At 36.8% G+C, this 20,542-nt stretch overlaps 1 protein-coding gene across 3 annotated transcripts in view; it reads right to left on the reverse strand.

The window, feature by feature from the left end:
* DCC (DCC netrin 1 receptor) overlaps positions 1–20,542 on the reverse strand; it is a 1,035,569-nt gene that overhangs the window by 635,696 nt on the left and 379,331 nt on the right. The gene's annotated exons all lie outside the window — the stretch shown is intronic.

Genomic DNA, 20,542 nt, shown 5'->3' on the forward strand with positions numbered 1-20,542 from the left:
TATCTTGACAACCTTGGGGTAGGAAGGATTTTTTAAGTAAGACGATATGGGGTTCAGAACAAGTCACCCCAAGATGTGCCACTCTGGCATGCAGATTATTTCAAGCTGAAAACAATCAAGGTTCAAAGACTCAGGAGGAAAGTTGGGCCTTTCCCCAAATTGCCTAAAAGAATTTAAGATAGAGTGGTTCCAGAAAGAGTGCTATGATCACAGGTAATTACACTTTAATCTGAACTAGGTGTGGTAGACAGGGAGGAACCTCGCAAAACCCGTTTGTTTAATCAAAGTCCTCCCAGTGTCCCATTGCTGCAAGATGGCCCAGCAAACATTTTTCTTACTAAACATTAACACTGTTTACCCCCCTTGTGAATTTTCCTTACTTCCCTTTCCTTATGCCCCCTCCTTCGTCCAGAATGACATATATGCCTCACTTTGCCTTACTGTCTTTGGAACATTCACCCTTCTGTGAATTCTTCTGTGCACACGCATTAAAACTTGGTTTTTTTCCTCCTACTAATCTGCCTTATGTCATGTTAGTTAATTAATTACTTAATTACTTACTTACTTAATTAATTAAATTAATTACCAGCTAGAAGAACTCTAAGAGGGAAAAGGGAGTTTCCCCATCAACAGCAACAGGAAAAAGTAGCACTACTAAGGGAAGGAAGGGGAGGAAGGGAAGGAAGAAGGGAGGGAAGGAGGAAAGGAGGAAAAAGAAAGCAAGAAAAGCAGAAAAAAGGAAAAGAGGAAAAAAAAGAAAAAAGTACAACTAGTTCATTGCTGAACTCCTGCCACTCATTATTGTCCCAGTCTGCAAACTTTGTATTACCAGTACGCGACAGGGCAAATAAATACATTGAGAGAAAGCTTTTAGAAGCTTTAATAAAAATTTGTCACGGAAATGCTATTGAGTCTAATTTAAAAATTGTGTTTGTATTTAGAATGTTTTTATTTTTATTTATTTTATATTAATTCCTTTCATAGCATTTTATTAAAGTATCAGCCAATGCCTGGGGCGGGGGGGATAGTGATCCGCAGAGTTTGAAAAGTAGTGAAATAGGCAATGTAAAATTAAAATTAATACATTTTTAAAAATTCTATTCATTAAAAGACACCCTATGGTTCACTAAAAGGCACTTTCAAACCACAGAATAGAAGAAAATGTTATAGGTTCTTTAATTATTTTTTTGATGCATTCAAACACCTAAGAAAAGGCTTAATATTAAATGCAATAGTCTCACTCCCCACAGGGAACTTTTTTAAAAACTCTACTTGCAACTTCTTTCACATCCCTTAATAGTGTTCTTATTTCTTGATCTATCAACTGTAGATATTATTTATTGACTTCTTACCATGACAGATGAGGATTTATTTTAACTCACTCTCTTTACCACTCCCCTCTCCTAGTATATCGCTATTGGAATTCTCTACATTGGTTACCACTGAACATTTCGAGTAATATAATACTCATAGCTCTTTATTTCTTCTTTTCTCAATGTAAGATTATACTTCTTAATTTCATAGTTTGTAAGAAGCGACCATTCCTGTCTGTATCTGTTTTTCTAGCACTCTTTTCTTATTTATCATTTATGTGCTGCCTAAAAACAGAAGCTTTTTATCTAAAATAGATGCTTTTCATCTGTTAATAGATACTTTTTATGCCTATAAAACAGACATCTAAAATAGACACTTTTACCTTTTCAGGATAAATTTAATATTGTCTCATGCAGTTTAGTTTTATTCAAAAAGGTCAATTAATAAACACTGTTTACATTTTCAAAATTATTGAAATATTACTTGCTGACAGGCCATGCAGTACACAACAATTACCTTTGTTTTTTGCTCTAGCTTTCAATTTTTCTAGGCATCTACATTTCTTTCTTCTTAAAAAGAGATCTGCCTCCTAGACCCTCTTGGGCTCCAGCCTGGCCTAGTTGATCTGGGATGCTCTTTCATTGTTTTCTCTAACTTTGCATCTACTCTTTGCGAATGTATCAGGTTGGTACAAAAGTAATTGGGGTTTTTGAAATTTTTAACCTTTTAAACTGCAATTACTTTGCACCAACCTAACAGTAGGCTTAATCTTCCCCTCGCCCCCTCCACTCTCAGAAAGATGCACTCATGTCTATGAACCTGTGAATGTTGCTTTATTTATTTATTTTTTTAATGGAGATCTTCGTAGATGCAATTAAGGATCTTGAGATGAGATCATCCTTGGATTATCCAAACGGTAACTAAATCCAATGACAAATATCTTTATAAGAGAGAAGTAGAGAGGGTTTTGAGCTAGATATTCAGAGGAGAAGACTCAGAAGAGGAGGAGGCAACGTGACCAGGACCTCAGAGATCTGAGGGACATAGCCACAAGCCGAAAAATGCCTGGAGCCAAGAGAAAGTGGAATGCGCAGAAAAAACGCTTACCCCTGGAGCCTCCAGAGGAAATGTGACCCTGCTGACACCTTGATTTCAGACTTATGGCCTCCAGAATGGTAAGAACTCTCCTCCTGGATATGACTTCTGTTTTCTACAAATTTTTGAAATCTGTTGTCTACATGTGCCCCCCACCTGTTTTTGGGGGGAGGCACCTTTTATTGTATTTCTCTTTCTTTTCTTGTTCAATTACAGTTGCTATTCAATATTATTTTATATTAATTTCAGGTGTACAGCACAGAGGTTAGACATTTATATAATTTACAAAGTGATCCCCCCGATTAGTCTAGTACCCACCTGGCACTATACATAGTTATTACAGTATTATCTACTAAATTCCCTATGCTGTTCTTTGCATCCCCATGACTACTTTGTAACTACCAATTTCAATTCTTATAAACTTTTTCTATCAGTATCTGCAGTGCTGTTGGGGAGATAAACAAATGTATTTGATCAATACATCATCTTGAAATGGAACTCATAGTTAAAGATATAAAATACAAGGATGACCCCTCTTCCCTCTGGCTACCAACTTAACTGACATTCATCACAAAACTGATGTATTCATCAGGTAAGATGAAAATCTTCAATACTGAAAATCTTCAATAACCCTCAAAGGGGAAAGGCCAGGACCCTAGTTTCAGATGTCTAACAAATTGAACGCATAAATGTTAATACAGAAGTCATAGGTTTCCAGGATCTAATGATCTTAAATCCAGGCTCTTCCACTGAAATTGTAATTTCCTTTTGCAAAGTTGTTCTGGAGGCTATTATTCTTTCCAGAAACCACTGGAAGATGTGGTGGGGATGGTATCCCCATTAAAGGTATAAAAGACGTGCACTATCATGACATGATATCTGTAACCACACTGTCAATCCACCTTTGAGGAATTCTACCCGTAGCATTCTGAACACCAGGCAAGTGATCATTTTGCAAAGTTCATTTTCTAGGCAATGAAAATATTTGCATACACTTAAATGTGCACTGAAGCAGGAAAGCTTAAGAAGCAAGACAGAGATAGATGTGCACTCTGTGTACTACAATAACGTAAATGTTGGATGCAAGAAATGTGAATGAAATAAGATGCTAAATCATTCCTTGAGGAGTTTCAGCTTCCATTGTATCTTTACCACGAAGAAAAAACAAACACACAAAAAGACAAATATCCCCCCACCTCAAAATAAAAAACACAAAAAAAAAACACTGATGGATCATATGCTCTACTGGACTGAAATCTCCTTGAACGGAGGGTCTTACCGAATCTGAGCTCTTATCTCTTTAAACAGAGAATACAGCCAGCTCTGCCATTGACCCTGGAGACATGCTTCAGCCCTTTGCATTACAGTATTCTTATTAGAACTTCCCATGGTAGTTTCTTTGATGAAGTACCTTAGACATTAACTACCAGCCAAAGAGAAGGAAAGGCAAGGATAAATTTTCAACTCTAAACTTCTTAAACCTCTAATACGAGTCATCACATCACTTCTGCCATAAACCATGGCAATCCACAGAGATGCATTTAATCAGGCTCTTTCAAAGACAAATCGCGGGGGCTCCACAACGCGTGCTTACAAACCTCTTGCTATTAGTCTCCTGATATTCACGGTTTACTGGCTGTTTTTAATCATGGTACAATGGAATATTCTTGAAAGAATAACTGTTAACATGAAGTTCCTAAACCAAGGAGTGTTCAGTATGAATTGATAAAATTACATTTACCTAAGTGTTTGTCATTATATGTTAATAAAGAGGAACTGATAGATAATAGAGTCTAATAATCAAAATGAATTCAACTATAGCAAGTTAAAAAAAAAGAAGGTACCACAGAGTAAATAACTGCATGATAAAATACAAGGGGGGTATCATAAAGTAACAAAGCATGGTGCTATTTTGCATAAATTTGAAACCATATGCATATTAAATATTGGTATATAGCAGAACCACCTGGGTAACTTCTAAAGAAAATAGCTTCATCGAAGTGGGACAGCAAACTGTATTAATAGCAAGTTCCTTCAGAAGATTCTGATACACATCAAATTTGGGAAGTATTGCACTTGGGAATTAATTAAAATAAGAGAGAGACAATGAGAGAGAGAGACAAACACTGTTCAACATTATAGGAACCTTTATTAAGAATATTCCCACCTCCTTCAAACAGGTAAAACAACACAGAGAAAACTTCCTGGGAGACCACTCTTGTACAATGTCTCCATCTATATTCTCATATTAGTGAGAGTGTAATGCTCCAAAACATCTCTGGGTTCTGGATACTGACTTACTAGTGTTTCCATGTACAAGACGTTTCCAGAATCTGTCCACCCCTGCAGTGCAGGGCAGAAAAGTAAGACTCCATTCAGCATCTGGAAGAGGCCTAGCAGCTATCCAACGGAGAAAGCGCTAGTGAAACCATCAACATCAGCTAATAAGGGGTTGGGCGTATTCCTTTTTGAATTTGAATGAATAATTAATTTTTAAAATTGAACAGGACTGACAAATAATTATCAATTTATTCATTTATTTCAAATATGGCATTCATTTTATGTGAGTGAGAATTTTTCTTTCCTTCATAAAGAACAAAACAAAACAAAATTACGTGCTCCACCTCATTTCTGCTTCAAGGTTTGTATGTGAGGTCTGTGCTTATGCATCAGCTCTGATGCTGGGCCTTCCCTGGGCTCAGCCCTTCCCAAGTGACACTAAATAAATCAGGCCCACTGAGGCCTGAGAGCAAACTGGGAAGCATTCAAATACTGCTTTCTGAAAGGGAAAGCAGAGGTTTCCTTAAAAATAGAAAAGATGAAAGCCACAAATTCCCCCTATGGACACTCCATGGAAAGAAAGGCTGAGAACCCTGACTGTCCTATTCCCCTTGGTATGTCACAGACTGTGTACAGAAAACAAAACAAAGGATGTGGGAGGAGGATAAACTCTGAATCCTTTAATACTCTGGGTTTAAGATCATTATAAAAAGCCTTGACTACTACATGCAGACTTTTATCTTTTCCAAATCCAAGATCCCGGGACTCTCCAGATTTCCACCATCTGGCTTGTTACTACCCACTGGTAATGAAAATCTTTTGACTCGTGACTTGATTACTTGACTCCCAGATAAATGGAGAAGTCCTGGGATCCAAGAATCAGGGGCTTGGTCCTCAGCTCCCTGTCCTGTAGTTCTGTTCTCACCCCTTACTGATGATTCAAGTTCAGTTACTGCCTATGGCCTTGGTAGGACAACAGGACACTCTAATACTTTGCCAGCTGTGAATGCATCAGGGAAGACATCAGTTACACTTCCCAGTTCACTCAGGAAGCTTCTATTCTAGTGAGGGACACAGGTGCAAAAGAAATAATAAAATTATGCTCAGCAATTGTGATGAAGGACACTTAAAGCGTGGTGCTCTGATAGTGGTTAGCAGAAAGACCTAAAAAATCAACAGATATCCCAGAAAAAGTGACATCTAAAAAGAGCTCTGAAGAATGAACAGCAATGGGTTTAACCAAGGAGAACTGGAATAAGGGTCTCTAGGAGATTACTCCATATTCCAAGTCTTGATGTCAGAGGAGACATGGCACGTTCCGGGAAGTGAAAGAGACTTTGTGGCCAGGGCATTGAGAAGACACTGGTGAGAATGAATTGGGCATTGGAGGGAGAGAGGGAGGGGGGACAGAGATGGAAGAGAGAAGCCAGATTAGGAGGGCTTTTAGGTCATTAAAGAGTTTAGATTTGATGCTAAAAACAGTGGGAAACCATTGAACAACTTCAAGCATTTTTTTTTTCCTTTAACAATTTTGGCCTGTGTTTGTGAAATAGATTGCAAGTTAATTAACAGATTTCTATAGGATGACAGCTTCTTTTGGATGGTGCCAGTAGTCATGGAAAGAGAAAACATAAGAATAAACAGTTGTAGATATAGTCAGCTGATCTCTGACTAAAGAACAAAAGTGAAATTATGGAGAAGAGTTAGTCTTTTCAGCAAATGGTGCTGGAAAAAATGAATAACTACATGAAAAAAAAATCTATACACACTTTTCATCCTTCTCAAAAATTAACTCAAAATAGATCATAGACCTAAATGTCAAACACAAAATTATAGAACTCCTAGAAGATAACAGAGAAAACCAAATGCCCTTAGATATGCTGATGACTTTTTAGACATAATATCAAAGGCATGATCCATGAAAGGAATAACTAATAAGTTGGACTTCATTAAAATTAAAGACTTCTGCTCTATGAAAGACACTTTATCAAGAGAATGAGAAAACAGACCACAGATTAGAAAAAAAATATTTGCAAAAGACATATCTGATAAAGGACTATCATCTAAAATAACAAAGAACTCTTAAAACTCAACAATAAAAAAAATGAACAAGTTAATTGAAACCTGGGCCTAATCTCACATATATGGAATCAAATAAATGGAAAGATACAGAGACCAAAAGGTACAAACTTTCAGCTATAAGATAAATAAATCCTGGGGATATAATGGTGACTATAACATAATAATTGTATGTTTGAAAATTAGTAAGAGTAGATCTTAATAGTTCTCATCATAAAAAAAAATTGTAATTGTGTGGTGATGGATATTAACTAAACTTTGATTATTTCTCAATACATACATATATTGAACCATTATATTGCACACATAAAACTAATACAATGTTATGTGTCAATTAAATCTCAATTAAAAAAAAAAACTGAGCTAAAGAGCTGAGAGACACCTCCCCAAAGAAGATACAGATGGCAAATAAGCATATAAAAAGATGCTCCACATCATATGCCATCAGGGACTTGCAAATTGAAATGACAATGAGATACAGCCGCGCACACACACCTGCTCAAATGGCCAAAATCTGGAACACTGACACCACCAAATGCTGACAAGGATGGGCAGCAACAGGCACTGTCATTAATTTTTGGTGGGAATGCAAAATGGTACAGTCCCTTTGGAGAACGTTTTGGCAATTTCTTACAAATCTAAATATACCCTTACCATACAGTCCAGCGATTGCACTCATAGGTATTTGCCCCAATGAATTGAAAACTGATGTCCACTCAAATATCTGCAATATGGATGTTTGTAGCAGCTGTATTTATAATTGCCAACACTTATAAGGCTCTTAGCACATAAGTGGATAAATGAACTGTACTACATCCAGACAATGGGATATCATTCAGAGCTAAAAAGAAGTGAGCTCTCTAACCATGAAAAGACATGGAGGAAACTTCGATGCATGTTACTAAGTAAAAGAAGCCAATCTGAAAATGCTATATACTGTATGATTCCAATTATATGGCATTCTGGAAAAAGTAAAGTAAGAGACAGTAAAAAGATCAGTGGTTGCCAGGGTTATACATTTCATTATCCACTTGTCAAAACCCATAGACTTGTACAGCACCAAGAGTGAACGCTAAAGTAAACTATGGATTTGAGGGGAATGACGTTGTGTCAGGGTAGACTCATCAGCTATAACCAATGTGCTCCTCTGATGTGGGATGTTAATACTGGAGGGGGCTGTGAGTGTGGGGAAGTGGGGTGAGTGTATGAGAACTCTCTGTACCTTCTGATCAATTTTGTGGTGAACTTAAAAGTGAGATAAAAAGTAAGTCCACTTAAGAGGAGAAAAATGTTTTCTAGAGAGACTGGACACAGCTTGTTATTTGTTTAGAATGGAGTGGGTGGATGAGAGAAATGACACTGCTCAGCTTGACAACTCAGTGGATGGCGTGCCACTCACTGCAATGGGACTAACAGGAAGAGGAGAGAAAGAGATGACTATGAGGTGAGAGAGAAATTGAAAGGGAAGTCAGATTCCTGGTTTCAACATAGGCGACTTCAAGTCTTTTGCTCCTTTCTTTTTTTCTTAATTTGCAGGTCCAGACTCCCTATCCAATATTTCACACTGGAAAATATAAGCCACTTACAGAATTAGGCATTGCATGATTCTAACAGAAAAGTGCAAAGAGAAGCTCATGTCTTTGTGCACACAAAGAAAAGCATGATGGCATAGAGAAAAGAATATGGCTTGGGGTCTGAAGGACCTGGGTTCTGAATTTGTCTTGGGCATTCATTAGGGATGGATGAATTATCTAAATTGTCCATCAATTTCCTGCTGAGGGCTATTACATGCAGGATAGTTGTGAGGGATATAAATAATGCTTTTTGGGTCACGGGCACAAAGTTGGTCCTCACACAATAGAATCAAGTTTTGGATTAAATGCTGGCTGCTTCTCAGTTTTTAACATGAATTTGAGTTGTATAAAAATAGAATGTGATTAAGTAGAAATGGAATAATGCTGAATACATATATATACCAGGTAGTGACGATTTCCTAGAATTCTCCTGAACAACCCAGAAGTGAATACTTGGTAACACACTTTTTATTGAGGGTACCCCCCGATTTCTAGATAGCCCATGTTTGCTCTTTTTGTGAAATGATACTAGGTAGTCAGACCTCAAGACATTTCAAAGCCTGATAACCTAAAGGCAACTTGGATTTTTCTCTGCTGTTTCTTCTATATTCTTTCCTCCCTCTTTCCTAACTACTTTCCAAAAAGTAATTATTTCAGAGATAACTGCAGACATTCCAAAGTGTAAAAAGGGTGTCTGTATTATTAAATAATATTGACTGATAACCTATTGAGTGTTAAATATGATAGAAAGAAAACGCGTCAGCGCTGGCACACACACACACACCAAGAAGACTTGAAAAAAAAACAACAAGATTAGAATGAATGTTGTACAGCTTTAGGGAAAGGTCTGGCATCATCCACAAAATAATACAAATGTTGAAATAAACAGATTGGAGACTAAGAATTCTCCTATTAATCAGGGTTTTCTCCGCAGAGACTGGGTATAGGTATAGTTTACTCCTTGGGTAGCACAAAGTCAAGTCTAAATGTTGAGTGCAGTGCTGTAGACCCCTTTCTGCTTTCTCTATGATGGGCTGAGTGGTTAGTATGACCATGAGTTTTAGTAATGAAAATCGCCAGCCCCAGACTGTGTTGACCACATCGGTAGATTTCCCCCCCCATTGGTGACCTATCACATGTAAGCTCTCTGCCTCCAATTTCTGAGATACAGCAGCCCAGTGAAAAAGTATCAAAAACTTTCTCATTACAAACTAAGAAATAAATAAACTCGTAATTTTTAAAACATGTGAAACACATGTTCCCCAGGTAAGACCTTACACTCCAAACGTCAGGCCAGAGTGAATTCTTAAAGCTGAATTATAAAGCTCTGAAAATAGAGTTTATAATGAAAATGTTGACAGGCTCTTGGAGCCCTTGTAGTATAGAAATTTTGATATGTAACCTTGTTGTACAAGATTTTACTGGCATAGAAGAAAATTAAAGCATTTAACATCTTTCACTTCACCAAATTGCTTTCCTCCTCCAAAGTGTGGTGCCATTTGTAGTGCTATTTCATTTATAAACATCATTTTTATTGTCACCAGGGCAAACACACACATTCTCAGCTTTGCACTCACATTTCCCTGGCAAAGCATGGAAATGCTTATTGAGGCAGCATTATCTTGTAATCTTAGTCACATTTTCTTAAGACATGTTAAGTTGTAAGAGTCCTCGTGGAGAAATGGCTAAGATTACTTACATAGCTACACAGGCAACATAAATAATGCTGATCATTAAGATAGTTTCTAAGAGGCTTTTAAAAAGGCCTTTTAAAAAGAGAAGAATTCCTACATTTACACAAATTTGGGGGTGGGGGGGAGGAGACTTAACAAAAGGTAGCTTAGTGTTAGAGGAAACAAGTGTAAACCCACTGGCCAAACAGGATGAGTATTTACATTTCTGAACAAGAAGACAAGAGGTATAAAATGGGGGACAATTTTCTAAGTCAGCTATAAATAATCAAGATGTACATGAAAACATAGCTATTAATCCAAGTCATATCATTAACATGTATCTCTTAACCCCATTAATAGTTTTATCTCTTTAACAATCATTTACTTCCGTGATATGTTGAAGGCCACCTGGGGTAACTGGTCAATTTTCAGGTCACTTGTCTTCCTAGAAGGAGAAGGAAGAGTCCCAAGGTTTGCTAGTCCAAATAAAGCTCTTCAAAACCACAACAAACACTATTCACTTTTGTTAAGTGAGAAGTAAGAGATACTGTGTTTCAATATCATCAAAAATAAAGTCAAAACCCTGAATATCATCCAGGTACTTTTAGTATAGTCATTTTATTAATCCTGATTACTTTAAGAAGGGGTATTAACCCCACAGTATCAGCTAAGAGCTTTATACAGGCATGAATAAAATGTTTGCACAGGACCACTTAGATGGGAAAAAACAAGATTCTGGATGGGAAACAAGCCAGATAGTCACAGCCTGCAGGGTATGCAGATATGTCCCCACATAAGAATAGAGGGCTTCCTTCATGGGCTTCTCTTTTTCCATTTGCTGCAGAGTACTTTGGGAATCTATACTAGTATTCTGATTCTCTTTTTTCCATAAAACTTCATTTACTGAGCCCTACCTAAGGCCCAGATCCTCTGCTAAGCATTACTTGATTATCTTCACAGCAACCTTACAAAGTTGGCTCATTCTATAGATGGGAAGATAGGCCCAGAACATTCCCATCGATGTCCCAAGTTTACATAACCAGTGAATGGCCAGAGATAGAATCCCAAGTCCTGTGTGTCTGAAGCCCATGCTCCTAACCACCATGCTACGCCCTCCAACTACCCAGGTTCTAAAGAGTCTGTTTGCCCCGGGAAGTTATGAAGACATGACATGAGCTGTAGCTTCATGAAATCATTGACCAGTGGAGGAGGAGGTGTGTGTGTGTGCGTGCATGTGTGTGTGTGTGTGTGTGTGCGTGTGTGTGTGTTGTAAGGATATAGTGTCGTATGTTCCATGCTATGCCAGGAAGAGGATAAAACACAGTTACTGTGAGCACAAAGAGGATGGGACCTCTTCTAGACTAAGGGGGTCAGTTACAGATTCCTGCAAATGGGTCACATGCACTGAGTGTTGTAAATAAAATACATGTAAGAGTTAGCATGACAGATGAGAAAATAAGACATAGAGAATAAAGTGTGCAAAGCCATGAGTTCCAGAATAGAAGACTTCAGTAAAAACTGAAGGGATGAGTGTAGATAGGGTTATAGATGGTGCCAAATCTTCATGGATCTTTAGACCACCAGAAAGAGTTCCCAATCTTCTGTGGTGTGCTGATGTGACCAAATGCCATTTTGACAGTACATAAAAAACCTGGGAAATTCTGGTTTGGACCTAAGGTTAATATCAACCCAAGTGATTTCATGGAATAACATCTACTGAAAGTTTCCTTCCACAGAAAGCAGGGGAGACACATACTTGTATAGGAGAATCCTAATTTTAGGACACGATAAGATGTTTCCCTCTAGGTAGCTGTATATTAGATTCTCTGTCTCTCTCTGTCTCTGTCTCTGTCTCTCTCTCTCTCTCTCTCTCTCTCTCTCTCTCTCTCTCTCAAGTAAGGCAAGCACTGTGGCTGTTCATTAACAGTGTCAAGTTATCACTACTCTTATTGGAGTAAGCAATAGACTTTCAGTGATATCACAAGTTAAAGAGAAGCCAGATCTATTTGCTTCATCAATGCAATGAAACAAATTTGAACTGACTCTAGGTAGTAAACACACACTGTGATATATAGATGATGTATTACAGAATTGTACACTTGAAACCTATGTAATTTTACTAACCATTGTCAGCCCAACACATTTTAATTTAAAAAAAAAAAGAAAATGTTGACCTCTGATGTTTAGGTCCAGGCTAATGAAATGTTCTTGAATCTACCAGTATCTGTTAAAATAACAACACCCTTTGACTCAGCAATTAAATTGCTAGAGAACCTGTGAAAGATATGCACAAAAGAGTGCCCACTAAATACAAGAATATACATTAAGGCATAGTAAGAAAAGTGAAAAAAATAGAAACACACCAAATATCTATCGATATAGAGTATAAACCATGAAATATTATGCAGGAATTAAAAAATATGTAAAACTGATCTGTAAGGACAAATATAAAAAAAAAGTTCAAGTTCTATCATTAAGTCAAAAAGCAAACTACAGAATACTTACAGGATAATCAGATTAATATCATTTCTGTTAAAAAACAAACAATAAAGGCAGAAAGCAGATTAGTGGTTGCCAGGACATAAGGTGAGGAGGAAACGGGACTGATGAACGTGTTTCAGAGTTAGAAAGTGGTGATGGTTGCACAACTTTATGAGTATACTAATAACTAGTAAATTATATACTTTCAAAGGTGAATTTTATAGTATGTGAACTATTTCTTAATAAAAAACAAATGAACAAATCCCATATATCCGAGTATGCAATGTGTATCTGGGGGTGCGGAAGGCTAAAGGGGACATTAACTTTATCAGCAATTACTTCCTCCACACACAGGCACCTCCTGGGCTGAGACTCAACTGGAAATAACCTTAGAGAAATAGCCACAGTGTTTGCTCATGAAGTGCTGAATGCCCAGTGGGACCCAAAGTCTGCCCCTGGAAGTAGTACCTGCATCAAAGAAATACAAATTATGTTTTATGTTGTGCATGTTTCCACCTTTGGACATGAATTCTCCTTGCAAGAGGTGTTTAGAGACAAGTGCCAATTAAGGACCTATGACAAATTGTGTGCACAAAACGGCGGCTTCTCAGATGCTCTGGATGGTTTTCCAACCTGCTTTTCAGTGGAAAACATTCTTACCACTGGGGCTAAGGCAATAAGTTCTGCCTTTTTATAAAAATCCTCCTAACAAGCGGTAGCAATGGGAGTGGAAGTTTTGAAGGTAACATATCATATACTGTAATAGATAATACTATATATATTATTGGTATATTGTGAAATGAGGAGATAGATTTAGGACCTACTGTGGTTATTTATTTGCTATCAAAAACATTTGTCATTGTTGTTTTATTGTTGTTGTTTCATGCTAAACTCATGACTCAAGGTCCAAAAAAAGTAATTTGCTAGATCAAGAATATGTGGCTCCTTCATAGATCCAAATGGTTGCCTACCAGTAGGAACCAACTATTTTTGATTTATTCTAATCCTCACTTCCACAGAATAATAGTGTTAAAAAAAAAAAAAAAAAAAAAAAAAGCCTAAATTGAGTCACGTGTACTAAGCCCCGAGTCAACAAACCAAGACATAAAAGTCTAACCTAACTGCATCGTCAGCAATTAGGACCCGCCCAGGAAAGTAACCTGTAACCAATCAAATTGGAATTTCCTAGTTCAGGAACAGTGAGATAATCTGCATGATAAAACTGACTGCTGTCTCCAAGGGAAGGTGGCCTTGCTTGAAACAATCCACTCTTTGCTGGTTGTCCCACCCCCTTTCTGCCTATAAAAGCCTTTCATTTTGCACAGCTTCTGGGAGCTCCTTTCTACTTGCTAGATAGGATACTGCTAAATTCATGGCTCCTTGAATAAAGCCAATTAGATCCTCAAATTTAGTCAGTTGAATTTTGTTTTTTAACAATAGATATATTTAACAATTATGAGAGAAATGACGAATGGATTATACTGCTTATTATAAACTATATAGATATCGATTATAAATATAAAATTAGACTATTAAAAAAACAAAAACTTCTTAAAGGAAGATAAGTGTTTTCACTAATGGTTTTCAGTACTTTCATCTATATATACCGATCCTGACAGGAAAAGTTTTATGATATAGGGACTATATACATGAGATTTTTCATGATTTCTTCTAAGTTTCTAGACTATCCCCTAAGTTGGAATGTTTCCTTGCTTTATAGAAACATTTTGTACGTAATATAAATATCTTAATTCAAAAGTCTTTATATAAGATTAAACTTAAATAATAAATCTTAGCATGGACATTTAAAAAAAAACATATTAGGAAAAAAATGAGTACCAGAGAAAGGTTCATAAAAGTAAAAATGCATTACTAAATTTTTATTACTCATGATTTCATCAGGGATTTACAATTATGCCACCTGATCTATCTACTTACTCTAAGTCTTTGTTAGCCTGACATTCATCAAAAAAAAAAGAAGAAGAAGAAGCTTCTGTAGTCTAAATGGGTCTTCTAGAATTCAAAAGAATTTTTGGTTACTATCACTGAGTTATTTTAGATAGTATTCCATTTATATCACAGTACCAGAAAAAAATCACACTGTAGCTAGCTTGAGGGCTGAATAAAAGAACAGTGCCCTTAGATACTGATTTTTAGAATGAATAATTAGCTATTTCCATTGTCACATAAATTAGAATTCATAACAAAGAAAAGGAAAGGAAAGGTTGAAAGATTTTTAAAAAGTTATTTTGTTGATGTTTCTACTATAAAAAGCCCTGTCAAGTTCTCTTTCACAATTTTTATAATGTTGACAATGTCTTTCCACTGTGCATACTTCTTAGGAATATATTTCTATTTAATTTTTCTGCAGAGTTAATTGACTTAGGAAAGAGGCAACTAAAAACCTACCCTTTAAAATACAATTATTTAAGTTGTGAGGGTGGGGGTGTTCAGGTAAGTAGGCATTGGAGTAATACTGGTGATTATTCCCGTTTTATTTGGCAATAAAATTAAAAGAAAATTATAAGATTAGCACACATACAACACTACTTATAACACCACATGTCTTCCTTACATTTTCTTTCTCTCAGGTTTTAACTACAAAACAATAGGAACTTTTAGCTAAGTGAAGATAATTAAGACCATTAAGAATTATGGAGTCAGAACAATTTATTTCCCTGGTTATTGTTTGAAAATAAACCATATCCCTATCGGTTTAAAATAAAAAGCTTTGCTGTGCAACTGAACCTTCCCAAAACAGAATTCTGAGTATTCAAGGGCCCTGGGATACATTTTCCAAACTGTTTCACTACGTGAACTTGACCTTCTAGGCAAGATTCTTATATTTGCTCCTGTAGAGAAAGGGAATATGAGCATTTTTCTTGCTGTTTCCTTTATATAACATCTGAGTGACCTGAGGCAATGCAGTTTATTCTCTTTTCTTTTAAGACAAGCTCCTTTTACTGTTTCCTTTTAAGTAAGAATGTAAAGGTCAGGTTATCGCTTCATAAAATGATCCATTCTGCTGAGGTGATTCTAGCTTCTCTCACCATAATATACTTTCGCTAATTATTTCATAACTCATTTAAATGCGAGGCATTCTGGAAGGGAATTCATTGAAATAACTCCTCAAGTAACTAATTATTTAAAAAAACACACACAAAAAACCAACAGGGGAATTTTAATTATAATGCCTGTGTTATTTAAAAGCAGAGTGTGACAATTTGCATCTTGAAACATCTATTGTAATAAGAAAAAACAAGCTCTTCAATGAAATAACAACTCAAGTAAAGGCAATTTAGTTGGCCTTTTATTTTCTTGATTTTCAAGAAACAGAAAAAAAAAAAAAGAAGAAATGAAAACGTGACCTGAATTATAAAACCACTCGCAAAGATAAAAGAAAATGAAAATCTTGCCCCTAGAAAGACGACGGAGGGGAACAGCATTTATCACTCCAAAATGTGCCACTTTGGCGTGTGGATTATTTTGAGCTGAAGGCAATCAAGAGCCAGCAGATTCAAGAAAAACTTTTACCTTTCCTTTCCCTTAACTACCTAAAGGAATTTAGACAGGAGGGCTGGCCCAGAAAGAGAGCTATTGTCAGAGATAACTTTGTATTGGAATTATTTATTGGCATGGCAGGACAAACATCTAATTACCAAATGTTTATTCTTCTTATTTCTGTGAATTACCCTCCTCTCCTTTGAAGCCCTAGGTCCTTATCTCATTCTTTAGCTCACGATGGCATATAAGCTTCAATTGTCTGACTGCCTTTGGGTCTCATATTTTTATGGGGCTCCCACACTTATGAAATTAAACTTGTTTTTCTCCTGTTAATCTGCCTCATATCAATTTCATTATTCAACCAGCCAAAGAACCTAGAAGGGTAAATGAAAACATTTCCCTCCTTTACAACTACTTATAAGCTTATTTTTAAAATTACATGTTCTCTACATTTCCGAAGATATTTTCATGTGTTATCATTTAATGGAAATTTATGATGGCCAAATCTTCTAATCTTAGAAGAAAACATCAAAATCATAGCGTTTTCCCACAAGGAGTTGATATTTGTAAGACCCTATACAGATAAATAAAACCAATTTTATTAGTACTATTATAATTGTTATTTCCCCCTCAGTTTATATTTTGGAGAGTTCCATTTATTAAAAATAAAAGACTGATTTGCTGGGAAACTATTCACAGTGTCCTTAAATCTAGTCCTTAGACTGAGAGCAAAATGATAAGGGAATAAATATGTGTCAGAGTTAGACAACGTGAGTTCTAGTCTCCACCTATAAAAAAAACCCCACTATATACGTTCTTTCACCTTGTTGTCAATTTGGGTAACTATATCACACAGCGTTTTTGAGCATTGTGAGATAAAGCACATGAATATATTGTGCAAAGAGCGAAGTGTTACAAAAATCAAGTCAATGGTTTTAATATTCAAGATGCTTTTAAGCAAATGCTTAAAAATTAATAAAATAAGAGCCTACCTGGACACAAATGCCCTATAATGTATCCTGCAGTCAATGTTGTTTCACCTGAGGGAGCAGGGGCTGGTCCCACTCTATCCACAACAGTGTGACTGCAAGCAGACATAGCACTAACATCCCAACTGTAATCCTCAGAGCTTGCAGGGAATGTACGTGGGCAAGTAGTTGGGTGGGGACAGGGGTGTGTTGGATGGTGAATTGTGGTGGTGACAATGAATGCGATGGCACTTTCATGATTATTCAGAGGAGCTCTGTAGTGACCTGGTTCTCTTACACGTTGGCTTTGATTTTGACTTTTTGTCCTGGAGGAGAGGGGGTTATGCTATATTTCCGCAGTCTAGACCAACTAACTCCCATGACCCCTGCTTCGATAAGTCATTTTGAATTGAAAGGTCATTAAGGAGGCTGGGTTGAGAAGATTGCCCAGCATCTTTTTCTGAAATGATAACAGCAGTTGCTTGATCTAGAACTCCTAGTCTGACCAGTACAAAGTATACTGGCTCCATTGACGTAACAGTAGATCAACTTGTGAAAAATGAATCCATTTGTAGTCAAATGGATTTTGGCACTGCTTGCCAACAAACTGCATAGACTCAACTTTTTGAGAACTCCATTCAGGCTTACCAGTTTATGCTTGTAAATTACAAAGGCAGAAATCTGACTCAAGATGACAATATTTATGGCTCATGATTTGTAGCCTATATTCCTCCCCCCGCCAAAAAAAAAAAAATGTTTTGTACCATCACATGGAAATATTGAAAGTTGTAATTTCCTAATAATTGTAATGACACAATAATAACTATTATTAGGTCTATTGATACTAGTGCTGTCATTGAATAAGAATCTTCCCTGCATTAGAGCTTTACATCCTAGATGTTATTTAAAAGCCATCACAGTCTCAGGAGGTAGGTTATTATTATGTCTATTTTACATAAGAGAATCCAGAGGCTCAGATAGCTGTCAATATCTAGAGTAGGGAAGATGTGCTTGGCCAGATGCAAGCTCATCTTGATGTTATGGGCTCTGGATGAATGAGGAATTGGCACATGACTTTCTTTTTTTTTCTTTTTTTTAAGTATCATATGAATATTCCAACATAGTCCATCTTTTAATTCCAAAATCTTCAATAGTTAATTAATTGGTAGACTATTGATATATAAATTAAGTTATTCCAACTCAGTCCATCGAGAGTATGTGAGAGTACCCACAAATGGGCAACTTTAATCTCATCAAGTCATTAAAAAAGAAGAAAGAGAAACACAAGTGGAGGAGGAGGCGTATGAGGTGGAGAAAGACGACATTAATAAAAATATCTTTATATATAAAGTACAACCCCATGTCTTCATTGGTAAGACATGTCTATGAACAACTAATAAACATGCCTTAAGCCCTGCTAGGAGAAACTTTATAGATCAAGTCTGGCTCTGCTTCTCTCTTTAAGCTGTTCTAAATCTAGAGGGCTAAGCAGAGGTATACACGACAGAAAAATAATGCACTATTTTAGACTAGAGCCAATTGGATAGAAATAAAATTTCCAAGTTTCAGCCAGTACTGGCCAAGCTGCAATCAAATGGAGATTCAGTAGCTCAGGTATTCCTTATTGATAGAACTCACAATTACCAGAAATATCAATTGTCCGTAGCGTGTTTCCACTGAGATTTTTAACAAGATGTTGGTTGGAATGGAAGCCCTATTCTCCCTCCCTCTTCAGCTAAGTATGCACTCAGGATTTAAAGAGCACTTGAGAAAATTCCTAGAAAATAGGATGAACGGTGCATGGCAAGATCATTGCACTAAATGTGCTGATTGATTAAAAATGGATTTAATTTGCCACATTTTGTTTTATCAAAAGACACTTTGAGAAAGCAAAAATGGAAGAGGGGCATTATGTCAAATGGGCTCTACATTGTACCTGAGGGTACAGAACAGAAGTTTTTTTTTTTTTTTTTTTTTTTTCACCTTTTAGTGGTGACTGGTTTATTGACTGCTAATGCTTTAAAAATGAGATTAAATTGGCCCGTGGTCTTTATTACGAGGAAGATATATGTCCCTTGTGCATTCCAGTAGTTTGGCAATTTTAACCTCAGCAGACATAACATTGATGTATACTGTATTTCCAAACAGCACAGTGTCTAAAATGCTGTGAACAGCCTTATTGCCTTGAAATGATACAATCTAATATTAGATTGTAACTCAGTGACTGAATCGGCCAGCCTCGCCTTGTACAGAATATGAAAGCCAAAGCTACTTTAACATCTCACAGGGAAGAAATCGTTCTTCATTTCACCATTGAAAACAGAGATCACATAAAAATGAATCTAGATTGTAGGAAAACTGAAACCACAACATATCAGGCCATTTTCATCAACAGCACATATGCATAGCCTTTTGAAATAGGGCATCGAAACAATCAGTCCAATTCATTCAAATCGGCAGAATTACTTTAGTATTGTGGGTGACGGATGGGTGGGATCTGAGAACCCAGAAATTCTCAAATGAGAGAAAATCATACTGAACCCTTTCTACTGTGTTTGGACTATTCTGGGAAAGTAGATTTTACCTTAATCCTCAGCACGGTTCCACTTGTTCCTTTTAATCAATCAAAATTAACATAGACTTTTAGTCTTCTTACACCTTATGCTCATCAATCAACTTTCTGACCCCAAACACTCAAAGGTCCCAGGTGGCTGACAGCCTTGGTTTTCATGACCAGGAGGCCACCTCCTGTGTCTCCTGAGTAAAGGGACGTCCTGCCTTCATGCTTCAGTCTGTCGTTGCTATAGCAGGCTGGGATATCACTAGGTAGGTTGACCAACCATCCTAGTTTTACCTGGGACTGATGGGAGGACATGGGACTTTCAAGTTCTAAAACCAGGTCCGTCCAGGTTAAACCAGAGTAGTTAGCCACTGTATCTCTAGGTGAGGACCCTGCCTAGCAGGACATTTTCGTTCAAGTATAATTTGGTTTGACTAAATATGAAAGTGAGTCCTTAGTGAGGAAAAGATGCCACAAAAGAGTGGCATCGAGCTGGATTTATGGACAGATTACATAACTATGAAATCCAGTTTTTTTTATGCCATCACCTGACAAAATCACTTCTTTCAGATTTCAGCTTCATCACACCTTTACTAGAGGAGTACATGGGGAAGTGGTGGTCCTGCCTGACTGTTCTCATATTTGTTATTGCTGAAAATGAGTCCTCATTCTCACCAGTCTTCTAGGATATAAACCAAATGGGACCTGGGAGAGGAAACCCCTAGCAAATGACTAAATAATGGCCTTCTGGATCATTTTTTCCCCCTCAGAATTAAAATTAAGTTTGAAAGCAGCCCTTTAGACCTGTTTACACAGTTGAAGACCTAAGTTTATTTCAGGTTAGATCCATTAGCCTTGCTTTGTGTCCCATATCAAAACAAACAAACAAACAAACAAACAAACAAACATCCAAAGCCTAACTTTGCATCAAATCATTACAGAAATGAGTAAAAAGTGGATTCTTCTCCCTACAGACCTAATACTGTAAAGGCCAAAAGAAATCATACGAGTTTC

This window comes from Rhinolophus sinicus, linkage group LG09 (assembly GCF_036562045.2).
Source record: "Rhinolophus sinicus isolate RSC01 linkage group LG09, ASM3656204v1, whole genome shotgun sequence".
NCBI lineage: Eukaryota > Metazoa > Chordata > Mammalia > Chiroptera > Rhinolophidae > Rhinolophus > Rhinolophus sinicus.